General features: G+C 45.5%; 1 protein-coding gene across 8 annotated transcripts in view; it reads right to left on the reverse strand.

Annotated features, from left to right (window-relative positions):
* The window catches only part of TMEM63C (transmembrane protein 63C), a 131,148-nt gene that overhangs the window by 49,778 nt on the left and 67,608 nt on the right, over positions 1 to 13,762 (reverse strand). For 7 of the 8 annotated variants that reach the window (XM_086709164.1, XM_086709165.1, XM_025919542.2 and 4 more), the window contains exon 2: positions 5,029 to 5,172. The gene's annotated coding sequence lies outside the window, so the exon portion shown is untranslated. Of the gene's footprint in view, positions 1 to 5,028; positions 5,173 to 5,652; positions 5,678 to 13,762 lie in introns of those variants that run through there. The other variant, XM_086709167.1, reaches the window with a different exon arrangement.

Genomic DNA, 13,762 nt, shown 5'->3' on the forward strand with positions numbered 1-13,762 from the left:
CCGCATAAGTGCACTCCAGAGGCCTGGTGAAGGGGTGCCGGGAGCACAGAGGAGGAGCCCTGGACAATCCAGAAAGGCTGCCTGGAGGTGGTGCTGGCCAAGGCGGCTCTTCAAAGTCGGACAGCAGTAGTCACCTTCATTGAGGGCTTACTGCCAGATGTTGTGCTCAGAGTCTGTAAGTGTGGGCTCTTTTAATCCTCACAACTCCAAGGTGGGAACTACTGTCACTAAAGAGAGATTTGAGTCCAGCAGCCACATTCCTAACCTTGGGTGCACATGGGGCTTCTGCCCCGGAGTTGGAGCTGGGGTTACAGCCACGGGAATGCCTTCCCGAGGGCACACGACATTCCTGGAGGAGACCCACAAAAGTGGAGAGGAAGGTGGGCTCAGATTACGTTAGGACTGTCCCCCGAGGGAGTTCAGGTCCCCATATAGAAACGCACCACCCGTTGGGGCGGCAGAGATGGGAAGGACACCCAGCTCTGTTCCCATCTGTCTAAATAGGGCAGGAGCCAGGCTGGCTGCTGGCAGGGGTGGTGGTAGGGGGGGCGGGGGGAGGCGGTGGTGGCAGGGGGAAGGGGTTGGAGAGAGGTAGAGGGAGAGCCCAGAGCTCAGCTGCTCCAGCCATGGCGGGGAGCCAGATGGCAGAGGCTGCGGGGCTGGCTCACGTGGCTTCACGGGACCTGTGGGACAGAGAGGGCCCAGGGCACAAGTGGCCTGAGGATGACGGTTCTGCTGTAGTGGGGGCTCTCTGGTTACAGATTTGACCATGATGAGGGCCAGCCCTGGAGAGTGGCTGAGGAGTGACGGGCTGGAGCAGCCTCCGTGACATAGGGTGGTCCCCGTACTCCGGCCCCCAAGCAATCTCTGAGAGGGGTCCTGGCCTCCTCAACTAGAGCATAAACTCCCAGGCCACGGGCCAGCCTCATCGTGACCTGGCTCCTGCCTCTTGGACAGGGGAGTCAAGAAAGTCACTCTGATCCTCACTGAATGAAGACTCAAAAGAGCTCCTTGAATTCAGAGGATAGAACCAGAGGAAATGAGCCCCAGCTGCGGTAAGACGTATTCTAGTTAGACACCAGGAAACACTGGTCTGGGATGCTGAAGGAGGTAGTAGCTATTTCTGGGGAAGAAAAAACCCACCCTGTCTCTTGACAACCTGCCTCAACTAGAAGAAACATGGTGGGGAACCTCTGTCCCGTTTCTTCACTAGCACCTCCATCCTGTCTCACCTACATTTCGGTTTCCTCTCTCCTTTCCTGCTCGTCTCCCTCTTCTGCCTTCTTTGTGTGAGTGGGACAACCCCCGACCCCCACGACCACTTGTCCCAGTATTTCTGGGGACCTTTGAGCTTGGCCATACTCAATTCAGCCAATGTTTGCTGAGCCCTACACCTGCCTCATGGAAAGATCACATAGTTAAACCGATGCCTATACCAAAGGCAGAGAGTAACGGCCATGAGAAAGGTAAAGCCAAGGTAATGGGGCTCAGAGACCACAGCTCCCCAGGGTCAGGGAAGTCTTCAGACAGGCGGCAGGCTAACAGAAACCATTGAGACAGGGGCATTTGGGGCAGAGAGAACAGATGAGTGATGGAGAGAAGCAGAGAGTGGAATATTCCAGAAACGGCAGGTAGACTAGGCTGCAGAGGTGGGGTGAGCAGGGTCTGGTGAGATAAAAGGAAGGTCGTGAATTTCAGAATGAATGATTTGTACTTAATTGCGTAGGCAATAGGAAACTATTGAAGGTTTCAGAGGAAGGGCATGACATTATCTGGGCTGGGACTAGAAGGGTTTCTAGATTTAGCTCCTATCCTGGGATCTCGTGAAGGGCACTTGGCCCCGATTCTGAGCTCACGGGCTTCTCAGAGGTTCCCGAGGGGAGCAGACAATCGGCGTCTCCAATGTCACCTTTTTGGTGAGGCCTGTCCTGATGACCGTATTTAATAATCAAACTCCCCAGGCCCTCCCATCCCCTCTCCTCCCCTGTTTTTCCACTGGATTTATCTCCTACCACCCTTTGCCCATAGTTTATGCTGTTTATTGTCTGTCCTCGCCCTCATTAGAATGAAGGCCCCATGAGGGCAGGGTCTATGTCTATCTGTCTTGCTGCTGAATATTCCAGTGTTTAGCATACCGCTTGGAATCCCAACAAATTCATTCACTTGTTGAATGAATAAAGCCAAACACGCCTCCGTGCAGGAACCAGCATGGTCTACTGTGTTCCCTCTCTGTCACTTCACTCCTGGCTTCCTGAGCATGGCAGCACCGGTGTGGAAAATCTCTGCGAAAGCCAGACAGAGCTCTGCTTCTTCTCCACCGAGCCTGGCGCCCTTGCCAGGATTCGGAGATTTGGACTGTTCTCTCTCCCCTCCCTTGCCAAAGATACCACCGCTTTAGTGGAGGCCAAGCGAGGAGATTTTCAACTAAGGAAAGTGAGAGGCTTGCAGGACGGAGGCAGCTGCACCTGGCAGCTTGGAAGAACACCTCTGACGGACGGAGCAAAATGATCACAAGTTACAGGGTGCCCCGCCCCATGTAGGCACTGTACAGGTGCCCCCTGGGCACTTTGATCCATTTTGGCCTCCCATCAATCCAATGGAACGGGTACTGTTCTCCCGTTTTATAGATGGAAAAACAGAGGCTCAGAGAAGCTAACTGACATGGCCAAGGTCTCCCCACCCAGTGAGGAGCCCGGTTTTGGACATGAGTCTGTCCTACTTCAACCCGGTGCCCGCTCCTCTGTGGCACGAGCCTCTCTTCTGCCAGGGAAGCAGTGAGGTGCAGGATGCGGGGCTTGCCAGGTTTCCTGACCAAGGTGCCATGTCGCGGGTGGTTTCTGCTGGCCTTGGGCTTCCCACCTGAGCTATGGGAGCTGAGGTTCTGGCCACTTCCCAGGGATGAATGAGGACAAAGACGTCGCGTCTGCCACCTGGCTGGAACTCATCCGAGTGTGAGTTGTAACTGCGGTCACTGCCTGCTCTGGCCTGTGGCCGGGCATCCCCTCCTCACTCTGACATGTACCAGGAGGGCTGGAGCCCGAATGGCGCCCCCTGCACGTGAGGCCCCCGCAGCTCCGGGGGAAACCAAATCTGCCCCCTGGGCGGATGCAGCAACAGGCAACCAGGGCTGCTCCTGCCGGGGCACGACGGGGGAGGCAGAAGAGCCTGGATCAAGCCCCCAGCTGTGGGGCTGCCAGGGGCTGTGCTTCCATTCCTTAGGGACTCAGTTCACCCACCTTGAGGGTGGAAACCCTCTCTCTCAGCAAACACTGCTGATTCCTTATTATGTGCAAGGAAAACAGTAAAGCTTCTGCTTTTGAGGCCCTTAAAGGACAGGTTAGACACAGTCACTGAATGGGCAATGGGGAGCCATGGATGGTTTTGGAGCAGGGCAGAGAGATGACTGCTTTGCTTTAGGGAGGTTAATCAGGAAGCAGAATGTGGCTTTTGTAATGACCAGGGCTAACACGGGTCAGCACTCACTGAGTGCTGGAGGTTGTTCCAAGCACTTTACAGATATTAACTTTAATCTCTACATCACCCTAGGGGACTGCTGGTATCCCCATTATACAGATGAAAAGACTGGCATACACAGAGATCACAAAGCTAGTGGGTGGTGGCATTGGGACCTGCGCTCTCCTTGCTCCCAAGCCTGTGCTCTCCACCACAATTCGATGCTGCCTCTCGGGGCAATCTAGACCAGGCAGAGCAGGGTCCAGTGTGGGCTGGGGGGTGCGCATGGCCAGAAAGATGGACGTGAACTACTCGCCTGTGGCTAAAACTCCTTGACCTGGAGAGCTCTCACAGGCCGGGCCAGGAAATTATAAGGGAGATGTGAACATCAAGCACTTTGATCTGCACAGAAAAGAACTCTATCTATGATCGCTTTTATTGATAATGGCAACAATCACAGTGTTCTTGGCCAATAGCTTACACAGCGGTTAACTTCTTTGGTAGAAAAGAGATTTTAGAGACTCTCAGATAGAGAGATACTATTACTGTGAAAGCCTGTCTTGACTACCCAATCCCTTCTTGATTTGATTGATTGATTGATTGATTGATTGATTGATGTTTATTTATTTTTGAGAGAGAGCTAGAGCACACACAGGGAAGGGGCAGAGAGGGAGACACAGAATCCAAAGCAGGCTCCAGGCTCTGAGCTGTCAGCACAGAGTCTGACATGGGGCTTGAACCCACAAACTGTGAGATCATGACCTGAGTCACCCAGGCACCCCCCTTCTTGATTTTATTAACTTACTTAAACTAGGGAGAAAGCCTCACTGCGATGCTAACTTGGCTTTAATGCCCTCTGCTTGGGATGTCTGATCACTGCCAGTGTCCCTGTCACAAAGGGGGATGAGTTGCTACGAGTCACTGGGTAGGTGGAAGGAGGGGAAAGGACTGGGGGTCCTCCTGGCTGAGGCTGGGCAGGGAGGAAGGGGCTGAACCACGAAGGGCTGCCTGAGACCCAGGGGCTTTCGGTGCTGTTTTGACGAGATTACAGCTGGTTCCTTAGACATGTTCATCTACAACATTGTCAACAACACTATTGATACTATGCTTGAGAGGTTAAAAGAGACTGAGGTTGGATTATATCACTAAGATCCCTTCCAGTTCTAAGAGTCTATGGAGATACCATCTGTCCCAATCCCTGTGTCTGGCTGCGTTCTAGGCCTGTCCCAAACCAGGCTCAGCTGGGCAGGAGCCAGTCAAGACCCAGCTAAGGGTTCAGAGTGGGTGTTTCTTCAAGCAGGGGACATCCTACCGGAGCCAGAGTAGCCTTTGGCCCCCTTCCCAGGCTTTGGGAGTCGAGGTCACCTGGGGCAGTGTCCTTTGGAGAGAGGACTGGGCTTTCCTGTACCTCTTTCAGGTTGTGGGTTTAGGAGGGTTTAGGGAGAACCTTCACCCAAGCACTGACTGGAAAGCCACAGGCCATGGGCAGTGGGGTGGTCACATTTCCTGAGCCTGAGAGAGAGTTGGCACGAGGGTGTTAGCATTGCTGGGTGGGATGGCTGCAAGGGCACCTACCTGGACCAGCAGGTGAGGTTTGTGGCTCAGGCAGATGGGTGGTTCACTGGCCCTCCCTCCTCTTGATCGGTCCTCAGGTGCTTCTGAGCGGCCCAGCCTTGTCCCTGCTCAGTTCCTGACAACGAAGGTGGTTCCTCCAAGGCTCTGTGGCATAGGGACAACAAAGCACTCTCAGGTCTCCCCAGCCTCCCCAAGCCAAGCACCCTCACCCAACATGCTCGTCAGCATCTTCTCATGAGGCCTGCCTCAGGGGAGTTCTCCTGGAGCGAGGGGCACCCCAGATGAAGCCATGACCCCCCAGTCTGCCCTATCTCCACATCCAGTTGCCCATCCCTGAGGTGGGTGAGCCAGGAGTCACCCTTCATCCCAGGTGAGCATGAGCCTGGGGATGCACTGTTCTAGGAGTCCAAGCACCGAGGTCCCCTCTGCCACTTCCCTCCTGGTGACTTGGAGCACCCCCACTTTCCCACACGGGGGCCTTCAGCCTAGATACCCAGACACTGCCAGCAGCGCTGAGCTGGGGAGCTCAGGGGGGCCCATAAGCAGCAGGGGATTTCAAGTAGCATCGTAGGAGTCCCAGCTCTGCCCCCAGCCAGGGGCCCTGGGCAGCTGCTGAAACCTCACTAGGCCTCATTTCCTTTGGCGGTATCTCTTCAGCCCTTCCAGATTTAAAATTACAGATGTAACAAGAGGGAACCTACCGAGAAACAAATTTAAAGAGATAGTTCAGGGTGAGGCATTTAAATGGTATTCTCCCTTTCTAATTGCTTTCTTTTTCTTTTTAAATTCTGAAAATAACACGGTTGTAGGGGGAAAAAAAATCAAATGCACCGTGAAACCTCCCCCTGCGACCCCAAACCCCTGCTCCACTTCCAAACAGAGCCACACTTCCTGCTGTGCATTTCTGCAAAAATGTTCCCATAAATGGGGCGCCTGGGTGGCGCAGTCGGTTGGGCGTCCGACTTCAGCCAGGTCACGATCTCGCGGTCAGTGAGTTCGAGCCCCGCGTCAGGCTCTGGGCTGATGGCTCGGAGCCTGGAGCCTGTTTCCGATTCTGTGTCTCCCTCTCTCTCTGCCCTTCCCCCGTTCATGCTCTGTCTCTCTCTGTCCCAAAAATAAATAATAAAAAACGTTGAAAAAAAAAAAATTATAAAAAAAAAAAATGTTCCCATAAATAATGACAAATACATATGTATGCCTGCCTCTTTATTTTAAACTCAGCCAGGAACATATTTCCAGTACTCTGCTTTGTTAACATACACCACACGTCCCCACATACTAGCACAGACAGAGCCTTCATTTTTGCGGCAGCTCATGCCTTCCGCTGAAAAATGCACTTACAATTTATGTGAATCCACCCTCGTCGATGGATGCTTAGGTTGTTTCTACCTTTCTGCCGTGCAAAGCTGCAAAAAATGTCTTTGGTTATAATCGTCGTGCATGTGTGTGAGGTTAGCTGGAGGATAAATCCCCAGGGGTAAGGAGCCGAAGGTTAGGTGGGCCTGAAATTCTGAGAGGTGTTTCCAAATTGTCTTCCAAAGAGGACGAGCCAGTTTGAACTGCCCAGCCACGCACGAGAGTGCCTGTTGCCTCCAACCTTGACAACACTGTGCGTTACCAAGTTTTTAAAGTTTGCCAGTGTGAGTGTTGAAAAATGGTTATCGTTTCGGTGTGTAATTCTTTAATTATCAGAAAGGGCAGACATTATCTTCATGTTTATTGATTAACTGGCCTTTGCATTTTTCTGTGAACTGCCTATGTCCTTTCCAATTTATCTTACTGATTTTTAAAAGGTTTTTCTAAACTAAGGCAATGAATTAACTTTTTGTCATGTGCATTGCAAACTGTCATATTCTTTTTTACTTTATTTATGCCATCTTTTGCATAAAATTTCAGATTTTTCTGTAGTGAAAAGTATTTCTTACTAGAGCATCCTAAGAATCATTTGCCCCTGTTTACCACTAGTACTGTTAGGGTTTTCTTTCTTTCTTTTTAATCTTTCCTTCTTTCTAATCTTTTTTTTTTTCTAGAATATATTTTGGTGTAAGGAGTATAGTATGGCCCAGCTTTCTTTCTTTCCCCCAAGGGGCTAGATAGTTGTCCCAAAGTCACGTATGAATAATCTCTTCCCTCCCTCCACCCAGTCACCCTCTTTCTAAATTTAAAATCTCAATTTAACTATGTAGTAGGATGGATACAAAGAGCATGACCTCTGAGTCAAGTGCTTGTTCAAATTCTAGCTTCACTGGATCTAAGAGAAGTTACCTAACCTTCCCGTGCCTTGGTTTCCTCATCTGAAAATGGTAATAACAATAGCACCGTCTATTGTGAAGATTAAATGAGTTATTTCAGGTAAAAGGTGCAGAAAAATGCGAGTATGCGCTGTCTATAAGAGACTCACCTCAGCTAGCTGTAAGGACACACATGGGCCACAAGCAAAAGGATGGGGGATGACCCTGTATGCAAATGGTAACTGAAAAAGAGGAGGGGTGGCCATACTTCCATCAGACAAAGTAGACTAAGAGTCCAACACTGCAGCAAGACACAAAGAAGGATATTACATATTGATGTAAGGGTCCATTCTCCAGGAAGTTATAATAATTATAAATATATATGCATCTAACAGCAGAGCACCCAAATAGGTGAAGCAGACAGACAGAATGGAAGGGAGAAAGAGTAACTCAGTAACAGTAGGAGATTTTAATAAACCACTTTCAATAATGGGCAGAGCAACCAGACAGAGGATCAATAAGGAAACAGAGGACTTGAATATACCCAACACTACAGACCAACTGGTCCCAGCACACAGGTGCAGGACACCCCACCCAACGGCTGCAGAACACACACTCTTCTTGAGTGTACAGACTGTGTCCCAGGACTGGTCATGTGCTAGGCTACAGGTGAAGGGCGTCCTACTGTGCCTGGCACATGGGAACCACTTCGTGTCAGCGATTACTGTCATCCCTTGCTGTCTATCAGACGTGCGTGGGTCTTTGTCTGGATAAACTTCTGTTCCATTGATCTGGGAGCCATGCCACCACTTGACAAATATTTATTATCATTGCCAGGCCCTATTCTAAGTGCCGGGGCACCAGGAGTGAACGGCAGTAGTAAGAATCTGCTCTTGCCACCTCTGCTTAGACTGACTTCTAATTATGTTTAGCACTTTTACTGATATTATAAATGCTTTTTTCCATTATATAAGACGCAAAGTTTATATGTAATAGAGCTATACATTGTTGTCTTTAATATTTATTAGCCGTCATCTTACTATATTCTTTTATTATTTCTCCTAGTTTTTCAGTGGATGATCTTGTTCTTTTTTCCTTCAGGTGGTCAATCTCATCATCTACAGCTTTAATTGATAAATTGGCCTCCTTTTATAACTTTTATTTTCAAAATTTGTATGGGATTATTTAATACTTCTAGAGAAGTATTAAAGAATGCTCAAGGTAATAGTGGTCCTTTTCCCCTTGTATGTGTTTATATCTGTACACACACACACACACACACATACATACACATGCATAAAATTATGTTAAGGAATATCCATCTACTCCTATTAAATAAGACTTAAAATTGAGACCTGGAGTAGTCCAAGCAATCTTGAAAAAGAAAAACAAAACTGAAGTTATCACAGTTGCACATTTCAAGTTATATTATAAAGCTAAAGTAATCAAAACAGTATGGGACTGGCACAAAAATAAACACATCCATCAATGGAATAGAACAGAAACCCCTAAAATAAACCCAAAATTATAAGGCCACTTAGACTTTGGCAAAGGAAAAGTGAATATCCAATGGTAAATGGTAGTCTCTTCAACAAATGGTGTTGGAAAAACTGGACAGCCACATGCAAAAGATTGAAACTGGACCACTTTCTTGCACCATACACAAAAATAAATTCAAAATGGATTAGAGACCTGAACCATAAAAATCCTTGAAGAGAGCACAGGCAGTAATTTCTCTGATATCAGCCGTAGCAACATTTTTCAAGATACATCTTTTGAGGCAAGGGAAATAAAAGCAAAAATAAACTGCTGGGACTACATCAAAGATAAAAAGGTTTTGCACAGTAAAGGAAACAACCAACAAAACTAAAAGGCAACCTACTGAAGATATTTGCAAATGACGTATCCAAAATATACGAAGAACTCAATACCCCAAAAACAAATAATCAAATTAAAAAAATAGGTTAGAAGTCATGAGGGGCGCCTGGGTGGCGCAGTCGGTTGAGCGTCCGACTTCAGCCAGGTCACGATCTCGCGGTCCGTGAGTTCGAGCCCCGCGTCAGGCTCTGGGCTGATGGCTCAGAGCCTGGAGCCTGTTTCCGATTCTGTGTCTCCCTCTCTCTCTGCCCCTCCCCCGTTCATGCTGTGTCTCTCTCTGTCCCAAAAATAAATAAACGTTGGGAAAAAAAAAATTAAAAAAAAAAATAAATAAATAAAAAAAAAAGAAGTCATGGACAGACATTTCTCCAAAGAAGACATACAGATGGCCAACAGACACATGAAAAGATGCTCAACATCACTCATCATCAGGGAAATGCAAATCAAAACTACAATAAGCTATTACCTCACACCTGTCAGAATGGCTAAAATCAACAATAGAGTGTTGGTGAGGATGTGGAGAAAAAGGAACCCTCTTGCATTGTTGGTGGGAATGCAATCTAGTGCAGCTACTCTGGAAAACAGTATGGAGGCTCCTCAAAAAATTAAAAATAGAACTGCCCTATTATCCAGTAATTGCATTACTTGGTATTTACCAAAACAAACAAACAAAAAACCCAAAAACACTAATTCAAAGGGATACATGTACCCCTATGTTTATTGCAGTGTTATTTGCAATAGCCAAACTATGCAAGCAGTCCAAGTGTCATCCATAGATAAATGGATAAAGAAGATGTGGTATATTTATATGTATACACATAGCTGTGTTATATATATACCATTGCAATACATACCATTATATACAGTGTGTGTGTGTATATATGTATTCCATTATATATATTACATTGTGTATTTGTGTGTGTATATATACATATATATAATAATATATACATATAATAGTATATATATAATACTATGTGTGTATATACACACACACACAATGGAATATTATTCAGCCATAAAAAGCATGAAATCTTGCCATTTGCAACGATGTGGATGGAGAGTATTATGCTAAGCTAAATAAATCAGTCAGCAAAAGACAAAATACTGTATGATCTCACTCATAGTGAGGAATTTAAGAAACAAAACAAATGAGCAAAAGGAAAAGGGAGACAAACCAAGAAACAGACTTTTAACTATAGAGAACAAACTGATGGTTATCAAAGGGGAGGTAGGTGGGGGGTGGGTGAAATAGAGAATGCAGATTAAAGAGCACACTTATATGATGAAATAAACTAAAATGAAAAAAAATAACATGATAAAAACACTTAAAAAGAAGAGTTACTATCAGGGACATATTTTGAATTTGTCATAAAATGCCTTTAAGGCCTTTTTAGCATTTATGGAGCTGTTTATGTGATTTTTCACCTCTTTTGACCTATTGCTTTGTTTAAGATATTTGTTTGTGGTGTATTTTTCTTAAATATAACACTGTATGATCCTATTTGTTAATATTAATTTATGAATTTTGCACCAATATTCATAAATTCATTTTTTTCCAGTAATTTTTATCTTTTTCTGTGTTCTTTGTCAGTGTCACGCTGGCTTCATAGAATAACTTGGAACCTCTTCTTCTCTACGGTCTGGTATGGTTGGTCACCCTTAAATAATGTAGAATCATCCCTTTCTTGAAGGTTTGATAAACCTCAGGTTTTTGGGGGTGGGATTTTATGAAAACTCAGTTTTCTTCATGATTATTGGTCTGTTGAGGCTTTCTAGTTAGTTCTTCTGCTGGGGTCAAACTGATTTATATTTTCTCAGAAAACTATCAGTTTCAGCTTGTTTTCAACTGAATTTACATGTAGTCTAGGACAGTATCCCCCAAGAATTCTTTCTCTGTTCCCTGGCTTAGTGGGTATTTCCCCATTTTAATGTTCAATTTTATAGATTTGGATCATTCCTCCCCAACCCCCATTAGATTACTTAGACTTTAAAAAAAAATCACCAAATTGACACATGCTGTTCAAGCAGTAGCCTACTGACTATGCACACAGCCCAGAAATAGAGGAGCTGGAATCAGGAACGAGAATGAGGAAGGGAGGGGCAGCTTGACAAACACAAGTTATTCAACAAACATTTAAAACGTGCAGAGTGATTCCTATCAAAATAACACCAGCGGTCTACACAGAGCTAGAACAAACAATCCTAAAATTTGTATGGAACCAGAAAAGACCCCGAATAGCCAAAGCAATCTTGAAAAAGAAAACCAAAGCTGGAGGCATCACAATCCCGGACTTCAAGCTGTATTACAAAGCTGTAATCATCAAGACAGTATGGTACTGACACAAGAACAGACACTCAGATCAATGGAATAGAATAGAGAACCCAGAAATGGACCCACAAAATGTATGGCCAACTAATCTTGGACAAAGCAGGAAAGAATATCCAATGGAATAAAGACAGTCTCTTCAGCAAATGGTGCTGGGAAAACTGGACAGCGACATGCAGAAAAATGGACCTGGACCATTTTCTTATACCACACACAAAAAGAAACTCAAAATGGATGAAAGACCTAAACGTAAGACAGGAAATGATCAAAATCCTCCAGGAGAAAGCAGGCAAAAACCTCTTTGACCTTGGCCACAGCAAAATCTTACTCAACACATGTCCAGAGGCAAGAGAAACAAAAGCAAAAATGAACTACTGGGACCTCATCAAGATAAAAATCTTCCGCACAGCAAAGGAAACAATCAGCAAAACTAAAAGGCAACCAGGGAATGGGAGAAGATATTTGCAAATGACATATCAGATAAAGGGTTAGTATCCAAAATCTATAGAGAACTTATCAAACTGAACACCCAAAAAACAATCTGGTGAAGAAATGGGCAAAAGACATGAATAGACACTTCTCCAAAGAAGACATCCAGATGGCCAACTGACACTTGAAAAAATGCTCCACATCACTCATCATCAGGGAAACACAAATCAAAACCACAATGAGATACCACCTCACGCCTGTCAGAATGGCTAACATTAACAACTCAGACAACAACAGATGTTAGCGAGGATGCAGAGAAAGAGGAACCCTTTTGCACTGCTGGTGGGAATGCAAGCTGGTGTAGCCACTTTGGAAAACAGTATGGAAGTTCCTCAAAAAATTAAATATAGCACTACCCTATGCCCAGCAATTGTACTATGAGGTATTTATCCAAGGGATACAGGCATGCTGTTTTGAAGGGGCACATGCACCCCAATGTTTATAGCAGTACTATTGACAATAGCCAAAGTATGGAAAGAGCCCAAATGTCCATCAACAGATGGATGGATAAAGAAGATGTGGTATATATACATACACACACACACACACACACACACACACACACACACACACACAATGGAGTATTACTCGGCAATCAAAAAGAATGAAATCTTGCCATTTGCAACTACATGGATGGAACTAGAGGGTATTACGCTAAGCATAATTAGTCAGAGAAAGACAGAGAAATTAGTCAGAGAAAGACAAATATCGTATGACTTCACTCATATGAGGAATTTAAGATACAAAACAGATGAACATAAAGGAAGGGAAGCCAAAATGATATAAAAACAGGGAGGGGGACAAAACAGAAGAGACTCTTAAATATAGAGAACAAACTGAGGATTGCTGGAGGGGTTGTGGGAGGGGGGATGGCCTAAACGGGTAAGGTGCATTAAGGAATCTACTCCTGAAATCATTGCTGCACTATATGTTAACCAACTTGGATGTAAATTAAAAAATAAATAAAATTTAAAAAAAATTACAGAGAGTGGCTCAGTCGGTTAAGCACCCGACTTTGGCTCAGTTCATGATCTCACAGTTCATGAGTTCGAGCCCCACATCGGGCTCTCTGCCGTCAGCATGGAGCCCATTTCACATCCTCTGCCCCCCTCTCCTGCTTGTGCTATCTCTCTCTGTCTCTCTCAAAAATAAATAAATAAACTTAAAAAAAAAAAGTATTGACCACTTTCTCACACCATTCACAAAAATAAACTCAAAATGGATAAAGGACCTGAATGTGAGACAGGAAACCATCAAAACCTTAGAGGAGAAAGCAGGAAAAGACCTCTCTGACCTCAGCCGTAGCAATCTCTTACTCGACACATCCCCAAAGGCAAGGGAATTAAAAGCAAAAGTGAATTACTGGGACCTTATGAAGATAAAAAGCTTCTGCACAGCAAAGGAAACAACCAACAAAACTAAAAGGCAACCAACGGAATGGGAAAAGATATTTGCAAATGACATATCGGACGAAGGGCTAGTATCCAAAATCTATAAAGAGCTCACCAAACTCCACACCCAAAAAGCAAATAACCCAGTGAAGAAATGGGCAGAAAACATGAATAGATACTTCTCTAAAGAAGACATCCGGATGGCCAACAGGCACATGAAAAGATGTTCAGCGTCGCTCCTTATCAGGGAAATACAAATCAAAACCACACTCAGGTATCACCTCACGCCAGTCAGAGTGGCCAAAATGAACAAATCAGGAGACTATAGATGCTGGAGAGGATGTGGAGAAACGGGAACCCTCTTGCACTGTTGGTGGGAATGCAAATTGGTGCAGCCGCTCTGGAAAGCAGTGTGG

The sequence above is a fragment of the Puma concolor genome, chromosome B3 (genome assembly GCF_028749965.1).
Source record: "Puma concolor isolate L17-30 chromosome B3, mPumCon1.1.hap2, whole genome shotgun sequence".
Lineage (NCBI taxonomy): Eukaryota > Metazoa > Chordata > Mammalia > Carnivora > Felidae > Puma > Puma concolor.